Raw genomic sequence first — 5,254 nt, 5'->3', positions numbered from 1 at the left:
CTCTCTTCTCGGCCTTTTGGCTAAGATCAAGTGTAGTATCGACATGCTGTGCTTGGTTGAAGTCATTAGGTTACTTTTTAGCTTCATTTGAAGCAATTTTTGAAAGCGGCCTCTCGTCCTTTTGGCTGAGATGTAAATGAGATCAAGCCTTGGAGGAGGAGCTATACCTACTCCAATCAGCTTGGATCATGTCGATCAAGCCCAAGATAGGAGGTGAGAGCCCTGTCTTGTCAGCTTGGATCGGGAATGTCCCAACTTGTTGAGACTCTGAATTGGACTTGATTTGATTGAATTGGAATTTTAAAAATATTTCTGCTAGTCCTCCATTCATCCTATTTTCACTGATCACTTGCCATCTCTATCTCTCACTAGTTTGGAGCTTCCAATCCTGGCCAACTTTTCTTTCAACATAAACAAGAGATCAGGAGCAGAAAAACAAATAGACATCGCATTGTGTTGCGACTCTGCTCCCCTCCTTGTTGCTACCTGTGAGTTGTTCTGTGGGAACCACATGACGGTAGGCTTGAAAACGCATTCAATTTCTTTTATGTCATGAATGAGTTTTTTGATTTGATTTGATTTGATTTATTATTGTCACCTAATAGTATACAGTGAAAAGTATTGTTTCTTATGCGCCATGCAAAGCATACCGTTCATAGAAAAGGAAAGGAGCGAGTGCAGAATGTAGTGTTGCAGTCATAGTTACAGTATAGAGGTAGGTCCATTCAAACGTTTGGCTCACCAAAAAGTATTTTCCTAAAGTATCCTTCTTGTCCTCAATATGTCAACAGTCCTCCAATCTTTATTGTTAACACCATCAAATTAACTGTGCTATATTTCAGATGTGATGTCTGGGGAAGTGAAAGCAGAATGTACAGAATAGAGGAAGAGATGGAGATGGGGTTAACAGTATGGCAGTGACTGTGGGAAATGAGGTAAGGGAGTATTATTGTTACTGTGGCTACAGGTTGCCCAGTGTGAGGGGAGAGTATATTTTTTATTTGTTCATAGGATGTGGGCGTCACATTTATTGCCCATTCCTGAGGGCATCTGAGGACATTTGAGAGTCAGCCACATTGCTGTGGATTTGAAGGCCAGACTAGGGAAGGACACCAGAGGCATTAATGAACAGGGTGTGTTTTTACCAACAGTGGTCATCATCGATTCTGTGAATTTGAATGTCATCAACTGCCAAACTGGGACTCGAACCCAGGTCCTCAGAGCATTGAGTCTCTGGATTACTAATCCAGTGACAACACCATTATGCTATTGCGTGACAATGAGAAAATTATTACCAGGTGATTTACACACTAATGTCGATGTATGCGATGAATTCACTATTATTTTCTCAGCAAATTTTGGTTTGGTATGATTTGATTTGATTTGATTTATTATTGTCACATGTAGTAGTATACAATGAAAAGTATTGTTTCTTGCAGACAAAACGTACTGTACATAGAGAAGGAAAGGAGAGAGTGCAGAATGTCTTGATACAGTCATAGTTAAGGTGTAGCAAAAGATCAAATTCTGGGACAATTTGGTGGTATAAAATGATTTTTGCACCTCTCGTGTCTTTTCTCTACTTATTACTGAAGCAACAGGCAGCCTAACATGTGTAGGTTATTTCCTTTCCAATACCTGAAGTTAAATCATATTGAACAATGATTGGGTCTATTACAGAAAAGAATTGTGATTTTTACACCTTACTCACAGTATTTGAAGTTGAGATTGGCACATACTCAAACAATGGAATGCTAGACATTCGTGAACCATATACACTCAACCAGTGTGGATAGAAATTGTAACGGTGGTTAGTAATTTGACAAGGATTAATAGCCTCATGTCTGTCTGGAGGTTCAGCAATAATAAACAAGCAATCAATAGGTTTGCTGCTATAAGGGAGAAAGAGTGTTGAATGGCATTTAGGATGTCATAAAATCAATGTTCAGGTGCAATGGCTTGGGGTACTTGCTGTCAGACTGAACGAGATCGTTCTGGCATTTTAAATAATTTGAGCATCCACCTGAATTCGAGTGATATTTCCTGGGAGAGATAGCTTAAACTATATCTTATATTCTATCCAATGCAGGACCAACCCAAATAAGACATCAATCAAGTAAAAAAAAACTACAAAGAGTCAAAATAGAAAGAGAGTGCTTCTCTCACTAACCTATAATGCAAATTCACTGTAATGCATAAATATTTGATGCAGAAAGCTAGTCACACGTCAAACTTATACAATGCTCTTACCGGGTGCAATTCTCTCAAGAAGTGCTGAGTTGGTGGGAAAACTGTTCTAAATCACGACTGTTTTCTCAGTTCAACTTCACACTCGATTCTCCCCGCTCTGTGCGCTGTGCAGAGGTCACAATCGTGAATCTTATTAAAAACTCAAGGGGCAGGGCCTATCCGCGTTGGAGTCTGACAGTTCTGGAACTCTGCGCACGCGCAGTGATCCCAATCTGTCAGTCACCCCATTTGCTGACCAGCTGGATCACTGGCCAGCCTGGGTCCCCTGCAGTGCTGCCCCACCCCCACAGTCTCATCACGGCCCGCACAACAATTCCCAGACCACTCCTGATCAACCCCCCAACCCTAGAGCGCCCAAAGCCCAGCCCCCTGCATCCAGCAGTGGCTGGCACTGCCAGGGTACCCATACCCAGGGAGCACCACTCCCCCACTGCCCGATCCCCTTTGGCACTGCCCAACTGCACCCCTTTATTCCAGCAGGGTCTCCCTCTCATTCCCTGATGGGAGCCATCTTTTCTAAACTCAGAACAACCCCACCCCGATCCCTTCCCTTCTCTGAACTAATAAGAAACATTGAAACTAGGAACAGGAGTAGGCCATTCAGTCCTTCAAACCTGCTCCACCATTCAATATGATCATAAGTGATCTCTTTGAGTGAAGAAATGTTTCCTCATCTCAGTCCTGAATGGTCTATCCCCTGTTCTGATTCTGTATCTCCTGATTGTAGATCCCCATCCAGGGAAACATCTTCCCTGTATCTAGTCTGTCCAGCCCTGTTCAAGTTTTATACATTTAAATTCGTTCTCCTCTAATCCATCTAAATTCTAGTGGACACAATGGGAAAAAGGAATAGAGGATATACTGACAGGGTTAGATGAAGAGGGACGGAAAGGAGCTCATGTCGAGTGTAAACACAAACATAGACCCGTCTTTAATCTGTACGTTCATCTAATTCTATGAATAAGATAGAATTCAGGCAGTGGGGGGGATTCATATAAAATAAAGGAAAACAAATAAATCTTTTTGCATAACATTTTGTTCCATGTTGCAGGTAAGAATATTTACCATCCATGTTTGATGAATCATGAGTTTAGGAGTCATCTCCTGTTCTTGTCAGTCTTGGTGATGGTCTAAACTTTCAGCCTTGACTTCACAAGATGCACTTTTTTAAATGCTGAAGCCTTGCCCAGTTTTACCTGTGGACATCCTTCCTCTAGGATAGTCGGTGAAAAGTATCTTGAAGTTTTGAAGCATGGTACTTAGCTCAGTTTAACAAAAGTTGTTAGTGTTCAGAGAAACAATTACCCTCTAATTGGCCTAAAGGTAGCACAGCTTAGACTTCAATGTTCACTGAATGGAACATAGAAAATAGGAGTCAGGGTGTAGCTGCATTCAAATAGCTATGATTTTCATTACTGGAATGTCTAAAACATGACCCTTGGGGTGCAATCTGACCAGTTGTTCATGCCATGCTCCCACACCAGTGAGGTCAGAGAACTTAGTGCCCAGCCAAATCTCCATTCACTGCAGCAGGATGGGGAAATCGCACCAGCATGAATGGCCATAACATTCTGGCTATTAATATTTGAGGAAATGGTCAAAAACTGCCAGAGGTCTTTGGAGAGGTAAGATAACTTTTGGGGGATCTGAGGACTCTTTGAGAAAAGTAACACACACTTTGGGAGGGAAAAGGTGCCTTTTGAGCTTGTTGAGAATAGATCTGAGAAAAGTAAAAAGTGGATGTGTTCAATGGAACTTTTCAGCTATCAAGTCATTTACATCCACAAGCTCTTTTAATTTTTTAATTAAAAAAACAGCCTTCTGTGACTCTGCTTGCCTGTTTGCCTGGAGGATTAGTGCTGATTGATTCCTTCCACAGCCTATTGTTGACTCCTTCCACAGTGCAGTAGTTGTTCATAGTTTGATTGACAGCCCAGAATACCTATGACAAGGTATGCTTTCTTTGATGTGGGACTATGAATACAAATATTTGTTAGCATAAGGGATTATGAATTTGAAGGAAATCTGTGTTTTATAAGGTATTAAGTGCATGGAGGAATTTAAATGTACTGAATGCAGTTCTATGAATTAGTACTTTTTCTAAAAATGGTGAAGTTTTAAATTTGGAACTTTATTTTGTTTCATCTCACCCTAGCCCATGAGGTCTGCCCATGGTGGGTACTGGGTGAATTGACATGGAAGGTGTCAGAACAAAGGGTGGTGAGTGGGGCCATCAGTTGGCATGACTTGGCACTAAATGGGCATGGAGTTATAAAGGGCTATGGAAGATGGGTGTGAGGAATCAGGTAGCACGGCATGCAAAGGGCATGTGTGGTATATGTAAGAACAGTGATGGGGAATGGGATGTGAGGCTTGAGGGTGGATTTTTGTTCTATTGCTTTTGTACAACTAGGACAAAGACTTGAAGCATCGAGCTGTGAGCTGGGCCGACAGCCCCTATAATTGCCATCCCTTCCACCCTAAGTGAAAATTCAGACCATTTGTGGCACTTATTTCTGGGGTGGGTGTGGGACATTTTCAAGGCTTGTCTTTCCAATTCGCAAGTGACAATTTAGCCTTTTGATCAAGAATGAGATTTCCAACAGCAACAACAATGTACATTAATTTCACATAATCGACATCAGGAATTGTTCCAAGGCGCATTAGAGTGGTAATCAAAAAACTGATGTTGAGCAGGAAGAGGAGATATTAGAAACGGTAACTAAAAGGTTGCTTAAAGGCGATGGTAATAAAGAAGGTGATAAAGGAAAGAGAGTGATAGAGAAATTGTAGGTTTAGGCACACATTTCCAGAGTGTTGGATAAAGGTGACAACTCAGTCCCAAATGTCAGGGCAAATGCAGGGAGAACTCAGAATACGGATGGCACAGCAGCACAGTGGTTAGCACTGCTGCTTCACAGCTCTGGGGACCTGGGTTCGATTCCTGGCTTGGGTCACTGCCTGTGTAGAGTTTTCTCCTCATGTCTGCGTGGTTATCCTCCGG

The 5,254-nt window shown here is 41.9% G+C and overlaps 1 pseudogene; it reads left to right on the top strand.

The window, feature by feature from the left end:
* On the top strand, positions 1-151 carry LOC145356719 (U2 spliceosomal RNA; annotated as a pseudogene).
* Positions 152-5,254: the final 5,103 nt, after the last annotated feature.

This window comes from Carcharhinus amblyrhynchos, chromosome 21, assembly GCF_965287045.1.
Source record: "Carcharhinus amblyrhynchos chromosome 21, sCarAmb.v2.hapA, whole genome shotgun sequence".
NCBI lineage: Eukaryota > Metazoa > Chordata > Chondrichthyes > Carcharhiniformes > Carcharhinidae > Carcharhinus > Carcharhinus amblyrhynchos.
This window is presented reverse-complemented; position numbering and strand designations above follow the sequence as displayed.